At 53.2% G+C, this 13,953-nt stretch overlaps 1 non-coding gene across 1 annotated transcript; it reads left to right on the top strand.

Moving 5' to 3' along the window:
* The first annotated feature begins 10,940 nt into the window (after positions 1–10,940).
* LOC149191832 (18S ribosomal RNA) lies at positions 10,941–12,753 on the top strand. The gene has a single exon (XR_016255464.1). It is a non-coding gene; the product is annotated as an 18S ribosomal RNA (ribosomal RNA).
* The last annotated feature ends 1,200 nt before the right edge of the window (positions 12,754–13,953 follow it).

The following is a 13,953-nucleotide window of genomic DNA, read 5'->3' as shown; positions in this document are numbered from 1 at the left end:
ATGCTAAGTTGTGACCCGAGGTTGGCTTTGTGCATGTTTGTGTAGCTCGTTTGCCCAGATCTCCCTTGTCGCTTCGTTTCAATCGTTCGGGTACCCATGCAAAATCGTTCGGGCGGGTCATTTGAGGGTGCCCGTGTGAACTCGTTCGGGTGGGTCGTTTGAGGGCGCCCGTGTGAACTCGTTCGGGCAGATCGTTCGAGCGGGTCGTTTGAGGCGCGAGTGCAAACTTGTTCGAGCGGGCCGTTCGGGCGGGTCGTTTGAGGGCGCCCGTGTGAACTCGTTCGGGCGGGTCGTTCAGGCGAGGGCACGCCCGAGCGAACGAGCCCATATCAAAAATGCTAAGTTGTGACCTGAGGTTGGCTTTGTGCACGTTTGTGCAGCTCGTTTGCCCGGATCTCCCTTGCCGGTTCGTTTCGGTCGTTTGGGTGGGTCGTTTGAGGGCGCCCATGTGAACTCATTCGGGTGGGTCGTTCGGGCGAGGGTGCGCCCGGGCGAACAAGCCCGTATCAAAAATGTTAAGTTGAGACCCGAGGTTGGCTTTGTGCACGTTCGTGCAGATCGTTTGCCCGGCTCTCCCTTGTCGGTTCGTTTGGATCGTTCGGGCGGTAGTTTGAGGGTGCCCGTGTGAACTGGTTCGGGTGGGTCGTTCGGGCAAGGGCGCGCACGGGCAAACGAGCCCATATCAAAAATGCTAAGTTGTGACCCGAGGTTGGCTTTGTGCATTTTTGTGCAGCTCGTTTGCCTGGCTCTCCCTTGTCGCTTCATTTTGGTTGTTCGGGAACCCATGCAAAATCGTTCGGGCGGGTCGTTTGAGGGCGGCCGTGTGAACTCATTCGGGCGGGTCGTTTGAGGGCGCGCATGTGAACTCATTCGGGCAGGTCGTTTGAGGCGCCCGTGTGAACTCGTTTGGGTGGGTCGTTTGAGGGCGCCCGTGTGAACTCGTTCGGGCGGGTCGTTCGGGCGAGGGCGCACCCGGGTGAATGAGCCCGTATCAAAAATGCTAAGTTGTGACCCGAGGTTGGCTTTGTGCACATTCGTGCAGCTCATTTGCCCAGATCTCCCTTGTCAGTTCGTTTCGGTCATTCGGGCGGGTCGTTTGAGGGCGCCCGTGTGAACTCGTTCGGGTGGGTCGTTCGGGCGAGGGCGCGCCCGGGCGAACGAGCCCGTATCAAAAATGCTAAGTTATGACCCGAGGTTGGCTTTGTGCACGTTTGTGTAGCTCGTTTGCCCGACTCTCCCTTGTCGGTTCGTTTCGGTCGTTCGGGCGGGTCGTTTGAGGGCGCCCGTGTGAACTCATTCGGGAGGGTCATTTGAGGGCACCCGTGTGAACTCATTCGGGCGGGTCGTTCGGGTGAGGGCGTGCCCGGACGAACAAGCCCGTATCAAAAATGCTAAGTTGTGACCCGAGGTTGGCTTTGTGCACGTTCATGCGGCTCGTTTTCCCGGCTCTCCCTTGTCGCTTCGTTTCGGTCGTTCCGACACCCATGCAAAATCGTTTGGGCGGGTCGTTTGAGGGCACCCGTGTGAACTCGTTCGGGCGAGTTGTTTGAGGGTGCCCGTGTGAACTCGTTCGGGTGGGTCATTCGGGCGGGTCGTTTGAGGCGCCTGTGTGAACTCGTTCGGGCGGGTCGTTCGGGTGGGTCGTTTGAGGGCGCCCGTGTGAACTCGTTCGGGCGGGTTGTTCGGGTGAGGGCGCGCCCGGGCGAACGAGCCCGTATCAAAAATTCTAAGTTGTGACCCGAGGTTGGCTTTGTGCATGTTCATGCAACTCGTTTTCCCAGCTCTCCCTTGTCAGTTCGTTTCGGTCATTCAGGCGGGTCGTTTGAGGGCGCTTGTGTGAACTCGTTCGGGCGAGGGTGCACCGGGCGAACGAGCCCGTATCAAAAATGCTAAGTTGTGACCCGAGGTTGGCTTTGTGCATGTTCGTGCAGCTCATTTGCCCGGCTCTCCCTTGTCGGTTCGTTTCGGTCGTTCGGGCGGGTCGTTTGAGGGCACCCGTGTGAACTCGTTTGGGCGGGTCGTTCGAGTGAGGGTGCGCCCGGGCGAACGAGCCCGTATAAAAAATGCTATGTTGTGACCCGAGGTTGGCTTTGTGCATGTTCGTGCAGCTCGTTTGCTCGGCTCTCCCTTCTCGCTTCGTTTCAGTTGTTCGGGCACCCATGCAAAATCGTTCGGGCGGGTCGTTTGAGGGCGCCCATGTTAACTTGTTCGGGCAGGTCGTTCGAGCAGTTCATTTGAGGGCGTCAATGTGAACTTGTTCGGGCGGGTCGTTTGAGGCGCCCGTGTGAACTCGTTCGGGCGGGTCGTTTGAGGGCGCCCATGTGAACTTGTTCGGGCGGCTCGTTCTGGAGAGGGCGCGCCCGACCGAACAAGCCGTTATCAAAAATGCTAAGTTGTGACCGAGGTTGGCTTTGTGCATGTTCGTGCAGCTCGTTTTCCCAGCTCTCCCTTGTCGCTTCGTTTTGGTCGTTCAGGTGGGTCGTTTGAGGGCACCCGTGTGAACTCGTTTGGGTGGGTCGTTCGGGCGAGGGCGCACCGGGCGAACGAGCCCGTATCAAAAATGCTAAGTTGTGACTCGAGGTTGGCTTTGTGCACGTTCGTGCAGCTCGTTTTCCCGGCTCTCCCTTATCGGTTCGTTTCGGTCGTTCGGGCGGGTCGTTTGAGGGCACCCGTGTGAACTCGTTCGGGCGGGTCGTTTGGGTGAGGGCACGCCTAGGCGAACGAGCCCGTATCAAATTTTCTAAGTTGTGACCCGAGGTTGGCTTTCTGCACCTTCGTACAGCTCGTTTGCTCGGCTCTCCCTTGTCGGTTCGTTTCGGTCGTTCAGGCAGGTCGTTTGAGGGCGCCCATGTGAACTCGTTCGGGCGGGTCGTTCGGGCGAGGGCACGCCTGGGTGAACGAGCCCGTATCAAAAATGCTAAGTTGTGACCCGAGGTTGGCTTTGTGCACGTTCGTGCAGCTCGTTTTCCCAGCTCTCCCTTGTTGGTTCGTTTCAGTCGTTCAGGCGCCCATGCAAAATTGTTTGGGCGGGTCGTTCAGGCGAGGGCGCGCCCAGGCGAACGAGCCCATATCAAAAATGATAATTTGTGACCAGAGGTTGGCTTTGTACATGTTCGTGCAGCTCGTTTGCCCGACTCTCCCTTGTCGGTTCGTTTCGGTCGTTCAGGCGGGTCGTTTCAGGGCGCCTGTGTGAACTCGTTCGAGCAGGTCGTTTAGGCAAGGGCGAACCGGGCGAACGAGCCCGTATCAAAAATGCTAAGTTGTGACCCGAGGTTGGCTTTGTGCATGTTCGTGCAGCTCGTTTGCCCGGCTCTCCCTTGTCGGTTCGTTTCGGTCGTTCAGGCGGGTCATTTGAGGGTGCCCGTGTGAACTCGTTCGGGCGGGTCATTCGGGCGAGGGCGCGCCCGGGCGAACGAGCCCGTATCAAAAATGCTAAGTTGTGACCCGAGGTTGGATTTGTGCACGTTCGTGCAGCTCGTTTTCCCGGCTCTCCCTTGCCGGTTCGTTTTGGTCGTTTGGGCGGGTCATTTGAGGGCGCCTGTGTGAACTCGTTCGGGCGAGGGTGCGCCCGGGCGAACCAGCCCATATCAAAAATGCTAAGTTGTGACACGAGGTTGGTTTTGTGCACGTTTGTGCAGCTCGTTTTCCCAGCTCTCCCTTGTCGGTTCGTTTCGTTCGTTTGGGCGCCCATGCAAAAGCGTTCGGGCGGGTCGTTTGAGGGTGCCCGTGTGAACTCGTTCGGGCAGGTCGTTCGGGCGAGGGCACGCCCGGGCGAACGAGCCCATATCAAAAATGCTAAGTTGTGACCCGAGGTTGGCTTCATGCACATTCGTGTAGCTCATCTTCCCGGCTCTCCCTTGTCAGTTCGTTTCGGTCGTTCGGGCGCCCATGCAAAATCGTTCGGGCGGGTCTTTTGAGGGTGACCGTGTGAGCTCGTTCGGGCAAGGGTGTGCCCGAGCGAACGAGCCCATATCAAAAATGCTAAGTTGTGACCCGAGGTTGTCTTTGTGCACGTTCGTGCATCTCGTTTTCCCGGCTCTCCCTTGTCGCTTCATTTCGGTCGTTCAGGCGCCCATGTAAAATCGTTCGGGCGGGTCGTTTGAGGGCGTGCGTGTGAACTCATTCGAGCAGGTCATTCGAGCAAGGGCTTGCCCGGGCGAACGTGCCCGTATCAAAAATGCTAAGTTGTGACCCGAGGTTGGCTTTGTGCACGTTCGTGCAGCTCATTTTCCTGGCTCTCCCTTGTTGCTTCGTTTCGGTCGTTTGGGCACCCATGCAAAATCGTTCGGGTGGGTCATTTGAGGGCGTCCATGTGAACTCGTTCAGGTGGGTCGTTCGGGCGAGGGCGCGCCCGGGCGAACGAGCCCGTATCAAAAAATGCTAAGTTGTGACCCGAGGTTGGCTTTGTGCTCGTTCGTGCAACTCGTTTGCCCGACTCTCGCTTGTCGCTTCGTTTCGGTCGTGCAGGCGCCCATGCAAATTCATTCGGGCGAGGGCGCGCACAGGCCAACGAGCCCGTATAAAAAATGCTAAGTTGTGACCCGAGGTTGGCTTTGTTCATTTTCGTGCTGCTCATTTGCCCGGCTCTCCCTTGTCGCTTCGTTTCGGTCGTGCGGGGGCCCATGCAAATTCCAGATGATCTGAGCGACAGGTTTTGTTTCCGTGTGAAAGGTGGGTTGGTAATTGAGTTGTGTTTTTGCGTTTTCTTGAACGATGGCCTTGGGTCGTTTGTAGGGTTGTCGATTTTCATCTTCTCTCCATCCCCACTTGGTAGCACATGAGCGGTAATGTTGGCCATGCTCGTCTTGGGAGGCATATGTGAACAATTCCCATTTTGCTTTCCAAGTTCTTGGAGCTGTATGGGCTGTTGTGGTGTGGCTCCCTTGCTCATCCTGGTCCCCCTCGCGCCCCTCTAGATGATAGCAGTGACATTTTGTTTCCGTGTGAAAGGTGGGTTGGTAATTGAGTTGTGTTTTCGCGTTTGCCTAAATGATGGCCTTGGGTCGTTTGTAGGGTGGCCGATTTTCATCTTCTCTCCATCCCCACTCAGTAGCGCATGAGCGGTAATGTTGGCCATGCTCATCTTGGGAGGCATATGTGAACAATTCCCCTTTTGCTTTCCAAGTTCTTGGAGCTGAATGGTCTGTTGTGGTGTGGCTCGCTTGCTCGTCCTCATCCCCCTCGCACCCCTCTAGATGATACCAGCGACAGGTTTTTTTTTCTGTGTGAAAGGTGGGTTGGTAATTGAGTTGTGTTTTCGCGTTTGCCTGAATGATGGCCTTGGGTCGTTTGTAGGGTGGCCGATTTTCATCTTCTCTCCATCCCCACTCGGTAGCGCATGAGCGGTAATGTTGGCCATGCTCGTCTTGGGAGGCATATGTGAACAATTCCCCTTCTGCTTTCCAAGTTCTTGGAGCTGAATGGTCTATTGTGGTGTGGCTCGCTTGCTCATCCTGGTCCCCCTCGCACCCCTCTAGATGATACCAGCGACAGGTTTTGTTTCCGTGTGGAAGGTGGGTTGGTAATTGAGTTGTGTTTTCACGTTTGCCTGAATTATGGCCTTGGGTCATTTGTAGGGTGGCCGATTTTCATCTTCTCTCCATCCCCACTCGGTAGCGCATGAGCGGTAATGTTGTCCATGCTCGTCTTGGGAGGCATATGTGAACGATTCCCCTTCTGCTCTCCAAGTACTTGGAGCTGTATGGGCTATTGTGGTGTGGCTCCTTGGCTCGTCCTGGTCCCCGCGTGCCCCTCCAGATGATACCAACGACAGGTTATCTTTCCATGTGAAAGGTGGGTTGGTAATCGAGTTGTGTTTTTGGGTTTGCCTGAACGATGACCTTGGGTCGTTTGTAGGGCCACCAATTTTCATCTTCTCTCCATCCCCACTCGGTAGTGTAAGAGCGGTAATGTTGGCCATGCTCGTCCTGGGAGGAATACATGAACAATTCCCCTTCCACTCTCCAAGTTCTTGGAGCTGTATGGGCTATTGTGGTGTGGCTCCTTGGCTCATCCTGATCCCTGTTTGCCCCTCCAAATGATACCAGCGACAGGTTTTCTTTCCGTGTGAAAGGTGGGTTGGCAATAGAGTTGTGTTTTCGGGTTTGCCTGAACGATGGCCTTGGGTCGTTTGTAGGGTGGCTGATTTTCATCTTCTATCCATCCCCACTCGGTAGCGCATGAGCGGTAATGTTGGCCATGCTCGACCTGGGAGGCATATGTGAACAATTCCCCTTCTTCTCTCCATGTTCTTGGAGCTGTATGGGCTGTTGTGGTGTGGCTCCCTGGCTCGTCCTCGTCCACGAGTGCCCCTCCAAATGATACCAGTGACAGGTTTTCTTTCCGTGTGAAAGGTGGGTTAGTAATCGAGTTGTGTTTTTGTGTTTGCCTGAACGATGGCCTTGGGTCATTTTTAGGGTGACCGATTTTCGTCTTCTCTCCATCCCCACTCGGTAGCGCATGAGTGGTAATGTTTCCCATGCTCGTCCTGGGAGGCATATGCGAACAATTCCCCTTCCGCTCTCCAAGTCCTTGGAGTTGTATGGGTTGTTGTGGTGTGGCTTCCTGGCTCGTCTTGGTCCTTGAGTGCCCCTCCAGATGATACTAGCGGCAGGTTTTCTTTTCGTGTGAAAGGTGGGTTGCTAATCGAGTTGTGTTTTCGGGTTTGCCTGAATGATGGCCTTGGGTCGTTTGTAGGGTGTCCGATTTTCATCTTCTCTCCATCCCCACTCGGTAGCGCATGAGCGGTAATGTTGGCCATGCTCGTCCTGGGAGGCATACGTGAACAATTCCCCTTCTGCTTTCCAAGTCCTTGGAGCTATATGGGTTGTTGTGGTGTGGCTCCCTGGCTTGTCCTGGTCCCTCTCATGCCCCTCCAGATGATACCAGTGATAGTTTTTCTTTCCGTGTGAAAGGTGGGTTGGTAATCGAGTTGCATTTTCACGTTTGTGTGAACGATGGCCTTGGTTCATTTGTAGGGTGGCCGATTTTCATCTTCTCTCCATCCCCACTGGGTAGCGCATGAGCGGTAATGTTGCCCATGCTCATCCCGGGAGGCATATCTTGAATATTGCTCTCTAAGTTCTTGGAACTGTAGGGGTTGTTGTGGTTTGCCTCCCTGGTTTGTCTTGGTCCCCTTGTGCCCCTCCAGATGATACCAGTGGCAAGTTTTCTTTCCGTGTGAAAGGTGCGTTGGTAATTGATTTGTGTTTTCAGGTTTGCCTGAACGATGGCCTTGGGTCGTTTGTAGGGTGTCTGATTTTCATCTTCTCTCCATCTCCACTCGGTAGCGCATGAGCAGTAATGTTGGCCATGCTCGTCCCAGGAGGCATACGTGAACAATTCCCCTTCTGCTCTCTAAGTTCTTAGAGCTGTATGGGTTGTTGTGGTGTGGATCCTTGGCTCGTCCTTGTCCCCCTTGTGCCCCTCTAGAAGATACCGGTGATAGGTTTTCTTTCCGTGTGAAAGGTGGGTTGGTAATCGAGTTGCTTTGTTGGGTTTGCCCGAACGATGGCCTTGGGTCGTTTGTAGGGTGGCCAATTTTCGTCTTCTCTCCATCCCCGCTCGGTAGCACATGAGTGGTAATGTGGGCCATGCTCATCCCCGTCCCTCTTTCCCATCCCAACGATATGAATGTTGAAAGTTTTCTCGATGCTCCTTTGAGCCTTCGTTGTTGTGGTCCCAGATGGAAGCCCCAAAACTCCGTCGTTTCCTATGTCACTATCGTGCCCCTCGGTTGTTGCGAATAGAGAATTTTGATTGGGCTGGGTAGCCATTTGTGGCTCCATTGAAATTGGCTCCTCGTTATATTGTTCACCTCCTCCCTATTTGGTGTGGAGGGTTTTGCTTTTCGTGTGAAAGGTGGGTTGGTAATTGAGTTGGTTTTTCGGGTTTGCCTCAAGAATGGCCTTGGGTCGTTTGTAGGGTGTCCGATTTTCATCTTCTCTCCATACCCACTCGGTAGCGCATGAGCGGTAATGTTGGCCATGCTTGTCCTGGGAGGCATATGTGAACAATTCCCCTTCTGCTCCAAGTTTTGGGAGTTGTATGGGTTGTTGTGGTGTGGCTCCTTGTGATGGCTAGCCTCTTCATTGTTCGGCTGTTTATGGTGCCGGTGTCTTGTGCTTGTACTCTTTCCATGTTGGCATTGTCGGTTGAGATGCATACATTTAAGAGGGAAGTGGAAGGGTTTTGGTTGTAAACCACCTACCCTCCCTCTTGCTTGCTTTTTCCGTCGGGCGATGTGAGGCGCTGTTCTCCTTATTGTAAAGTCAAGGGTTGGCATTCCTTTCAAAGTGCACATCGTTCGTGGTTGTGTTGGCTTTGAGGTTTTGATAGATGTGTTGGCCCATATGTTTGATCGAGGGGTCAACTTTTCCCTTGCATCTTGTGTGCGTGGTAGGCTTTTGCGGCTGGAAATGTTAAGTCACAACGTTTATGGGCATTTGTTGTTTGAATTGTGTATGCGCTCTTGGTCCAATGGGGAGGAGGCTTGCTATGTCGATGGTGGGGGCTATCTGGAAGAAGGATTTCGAGGTGGAACGCTTCGACCTCCCTCCTTTGCGTGGAGGTGGCCGTAGGGGAAAAGTATTCATCGTCCAGTCGGTAAAGCTGTGGGAAATCTCCTAGGTTGCCTGTACGTAGGGTGCGGGGGGTGCGGAGCTGCCCGATCCCTCCTCCTGTTTGGATATGTTCTTGTATTGTGTAGCGAGCCTCTTGATTTGCATTTATTTCCTTCCTTTGCCTTCGCATCATGGTTGCCGCAGGCGGTCAAGTGATCGAGGTCCACCGTTGCTGATGTCGCAGGTGGACTCCTAGGTGGCCTCGGTGCATGGCGTGGAGGGTCGGGGGGCACATTTCTAAGAGAGGTTGTGGGCTCGGTTGGTCTTGTTGTTTTGTTTCCTTCCATTTCCTTTGCATTGAGGCTACCGCAAGCGATCATGCGATCGAGGTCCATCGTTGCTGCTGTCCGGGTGGACTCCTAGGTGGCCTCTCTGCGGGGAGGGGAGGGTTGGGGGGCACTTGTTGTTTCAATTGTGTATGCGCTCATGGTCCAACGGGGAGGAGGCTTGCTACATCGATGGTGGGGGCTATTTGGAAGAAGGATTTTGAGGTGGAACGCTTCGACCTCCCTCCTTTGCGTGGAGGTGGCCGTAGGGGAAAATTATTCATCGTTCGGTCGGTAAAGCTATGGGAAATCTCCTAGGTTGCCTGTACGTAGGGTGCGTGGGGTGCGGAGCTGCCCGATCCCTCCTCCTGTTCGGATATGTGTTCTTGTATTGTGTAGTGACCCTCTTGATTTGCATTTACTTCCTTCCTTTTCCTTCGCATCGTGGTTGCCACAGGCGGTCAAGTGATCGAGGTCCACCATTTCTGCTGGCACGGGTTGACTCCTAGGTGGCCTCGGTGCGTGGCGTGGAGGGTCGGGGGCATTTCTAAGAGAGAGGTTGTGGGCTCAGTTGGTCTTTTTGTTTTGTTTCCTTCCATTTCATTTGCATTGAGGCCGCCGCAGGCGATCATGCGGTCGAGGTCCATCGTTGCTGTTGTCCGGGTGGACTCCTAGGTGGCCTCTTTGTGGGGAGGGTTGGGGGGCAATTGTTGTTTCAATTGTGTATGCGCTCGTGGTCGAATGGGGAGGAGGCTTGCTACTATAGTCATCGATGGTGGGGGCTATCTGGAAGAAGGATATCAAGGTGGAATGCTTCGACCTCCCTCCTTTGCGTGGAGGTGGCCGTAGGGGAAAATTATTCATCACCCGGTCAGTAAAGCTATGGGAAATCTCCTAGGTTTCCTGTACGTAGGGTGTGTGGGGTGCGGAGCTGCCCCGATCCCTCCTCCTCCTGTTTGGATATGTGTTCTTGTATTGTGTAGCAACCCTCTTGATTTGCACATTTACTTCCTTCCTTTGCCTTAACATCATGGTTGCCGCAGGTGGTCAAGTGATCGAGGTCCACCGTTGCTGCTGTCCCGGGTGGACTCCTAGGTGGCCTCGGTGCGTGGCGTGGAGGGTCAGGGGGCATTTCTAAGAGAGGTTGTGGGCTCAGTTGGTCTTGTTTTATTTCCTTCCATTTCCTCTCTACATTGAGGCTCACGCAGGCGATCATGCGATCAAGGTCCATCGTTGCTGCAGTTCGGGTGGACTCCTAGGTGGCCCTGTGCGGGGAGGGGAGGGGTGGGTTGGGGGGCATTTCTAAGGGAGGTTGCGGGCTCGGTTTGTCTTGTATGATTTCCTTCCCTTGCCTTTGTGTCGAGGCTACCGTAGGCGATCATCCGATCGAGGTCCACTGTTGCTGCTGTCCGGGTGGACTCCTAGGTGGCATCGGTGCGGGGTGGGAAGGTTTGTATGGCCTCTCTATGATAGGATGTGTGCGGTCGGTCATACTCTTTTTATTTCCTTCCTTTTCCTTCTCGTCGAGGCTGCCGCAGGCGGTCGGGAGATCGAGGTCCATCGTTGCTGCTGTCCGGGTGGATTCCTAGGTGGCCTCGGTGCGGGGGCAGGGAGGGTTGCCTCTCATTTGTAATATAGAGGTTGGGTGGTTGGTCGTTCTCCATTTGTTTCCTTTGCATCGAGGCTGCCGCAGGCGATCGGGTGATCGAGGTCCATTGTTGCTGCTGTCCGGGTGGACTCCTAGGTGCCCTCGGTGCGGTGCATGGAGGCCTTTGGAGGAATTTCTAAGGGATTCGATGAGTGATCGCTCATTTTCTTGTTGGTTGGGTCGTGGCTGCAAACTCCAGAGTGGCCTTGGTGCGTTGTGGCTCGGCAGGTCTACCCATTTGTTCACCATGTCCTTGGCATGTTGCGTGTGCTTCCTTCTTGGGATGGAAGAGGTGCAAGGCATAAAAGTTTTACATGATATTTTGACGTCTCTTTGACTTGATGGGTGTTCAGGCTGGCTCTTGGTAAGAGAGCACCTGGAATGCCCTTTGAAGTGGGAGGGTGCTACCTGGTTGATCCTGCCAGTAGTCATATGCTTGTCTCAAAGATTAAGCCATGGATGTCTAAGTATGAACTAATTCAGACTGTGAAACTGAGGATGGCTCATTAAATCAATTATAGTTTTTTTGATGGTACCATACTACTTAGATAACTGTAGTAATTCCAGAGCTAATACGTGCACCAAGTCCCGACTCTTTGGAAGCGATGCATTTTTTAGATAAAAGGCCGGCGCGGGCTTGCTCGCTTCTCTGGTGAATCATGATAACTCGACGGATCGCACAGACCTTGTGTTGGCGATGCTTCATTCAAATTTCTGCTCTATCAACTTTCGATGGTAGGATAGAGGCCTACCATGGTGGTGATGAGTGACGGAGAATTAGGGTTAGATTCCGGAGATGGAGCCTGAGAAACGGCTACCACATCCAAGGAAGGCATCAAGTGTGCAAATTACCCAATCCTGACATGGGGAGGTAGTGACAATAAATAACAATACTGGGCTCATCGTGTCTGGTAATTGGAATGAGTACAATCTAAATCCCTTAACGAGGATCCATTGGAGGGCAAGTCTGGTGCCAGCAGCTACGGTAATTCCAGCTCCAATAGCGTATATTTAAGTTGTTGCAGTTAAAAATCTCGTAGTTGGATCTTTGGTCGTAAGGGTCGGTCCGCCTACTCGGTGTGCACCTGCCCTTCCGTCCCTTTTGTCGGCGGCGTGCTCCTAGCCTTAATTGGCCGGGTCACGGTTCCGGCGTTGTTACTTTGAAAACATTAGAGTGCTCAAAGCAAGCTTATGCTCTGAATACATTAGCATGGAATAACATGATAGGAGTCTGGTCCTATTGTGTTGGCCTTCGGGACCGGAGTAATGATTAATATGGACTGTCGGGGGCATTCATATTTCATTGTCAGAGGTGAAATTCTTGGATTTATGAAAGACAGACCACTGCGAAAGCATTTGCCAAGGATGTTTTCATTAATCAAGAACAAAATTTGGGGGCTCGAAGATGATCAGATACCGTCCTAGTCTCAACCATAAACGATGTCGACCATGGATCGACAGATGTTGCTCTAAGGACTCCGCCAGCACCTTCTGAGAAATCAGAGTGTTTGGGTTTCGGAGGGAGTATGGTCACAAGGCTGAAACTTAAAGGAATTGACGGAAGGGCAGCACCAGGAGTGGAGCCTATGGGTTAATTTGACTCAACACGGGGAAACTTACCAGGTCTAGACATAGTACGGATTGACAGATTGAGAGCTCTTTCTTGATTCTATGGGTGGTGGTGCATCGCTGTTCTGAGTTGGTGGAGCGATTTGTCTGGTTAATTCCGATAATGAACGAGACCTCAGCCTGCTAACTAGCTGCACGGAGGTTCCCCTTCGCGGCCAACTTCTTAGAGGGACTATGGCTGTTTAGGCCATGGAAGTTTGAGGCAATAATAGGTCTGTGATGCCCTTAGATGTTCTGGGTCGCACGCGTGCTACACTAATGCAGCCAATGAGTTTTTATTCCTGGTTTGAGAGGATCAGGAAATCTTCTCAAATTGCATCGTGATGGGGATAGACCATTGCAATTATTGGTCTTCAACGAGGAATTCCTAGTAAGCGCGTGTCATCAACTCGTGTTGACTACATCCCTGCCCTTTGTACACACCGCCCGTCGCTCCTATCGATTGAATGATCCAGTGAAGTGTTTGGATTGCATCGACGATGGTGGTTCGCTGCCGTCGACGTCGTGAGAAGTTCATTGAACCTTATCATTTAGAGGAAGGAGAAGTCGTAAAAAGGTTACCGTAGGTGAACCTGCGGTAGGATCATTGATAGCAGGGGTTTTCTTTTTTGGTTCGGGTTGGTTGGGTTTTGATTGCAATGTGGGACTTTGTTGTGTGTCTCTAGGGGAGTGGGTTTGGTGTTTGGTGGGAACATTGTTGGTTGCTTGTCTCGAGGTAACTACGCTTGTTTTTTCGTGTGTGCTTGCAAGCCATGCTTGTGCTTGTCCCACCCATCCTTTGTTTTTCTTCCCCCCAATGTGTTTCTGCAGGGGGTTCGAAAGCTTGTTTCTTGGGAGCCCTTCCAACGATCTATTCAGCCGGGCATGGTTGCTGCAGAGTTGAGGTGCTCGGTAAATACGATGGATAAATTCGGACTCATTCATAGCGGCGGTGCTCGGTCTTTTGTTTGTTGGAAGGCATGGGCCAAGGGTGCGGGCTTCCATAGTTGGTTCTTTCGAAAAGGTAGCGGTGGTTGATGTGTTGCTTGGGTGAGCTTTTTCATTGGTGGTTGGGTCGAGGGAGTGGTTGCGCGCGCGCCTGGTAGCTCAAACCTTCCGTGAGGGGAGATTGTTGGGGTGCGGTCAGTATGGGATGGATGAAGAGCGGTTCAACCCGTTGGGTTGGCCACCCTAGTCCCTCCTGACCATTCCTCGACATGCCCTCGTGGAAGGGTTGGGTGTCGAGGTAATGAAAAACCCATCCCTCGTCTGAGCTCCATCGAGATCACAATTTTCCCTGCCGACCGACATGAGGGTGGCAATCTTATCTCGTGCCTCTACTGTCGAGGGAATTTCTCGTCCTCTCGTGACCCACTCCCCTTCTAAGGGAAAAAGAAGTAGCGGGTTGTGTCTTTGTTCCTCCCTTTGGATTGTGGGTTTTTTGTGGGACTTGCATCATTTCTTTGTTTCGTGGTGTGCGCTTTGCAAATGTCCCTCTCTCTAGTGGCCTTGCACCATCGATGTATTTGTTGCTCGCTGCTTTCCCCAGCATTGAGCGTCGGCCCGTGACAACTCCTCTTTGGAGTTTGATTATTTGACCCCTGTTGACTCTCTTGCTGGAAAGTTTGTCGGGTGTTTTTTACACGGAGGGGTGCAAGAGCGGGGTGGGTTTGTGTTATTGGCAGTGGTCTATTTGTCGTTTGAAGCCTTGTGTCGCTGGGTTGGGGGTCCGTGTGCCTCTCACTGACGTGCTCCAGACACTGGTCTCATCGTGGCCCTTGTCTTTTCTATTGGTCAGTTTTAGGTTGTG

The sequence above is a fragment of the Pinus tabuliformis genome, chromosome 2_2, assembly GCF_031772625.1.
Source record: "Pinus tabuliformis cultivar Carrire ecotype Pingquan chromosome 2_2, CPIR1, whole genome shotgun sequence".
Classification (NCBI taxonomy): Eukaryota; Viridiplantae; Streptophyta; class Pinopsida; order Pinales; family Pinaceae; genus Pinus; species Pinus tabuliformis.
The sequence above is the reverse complement of the archived record's forward strand: the minus strand, read 5'-3'. Positions and strand labels throughout refer to the sequence as shown.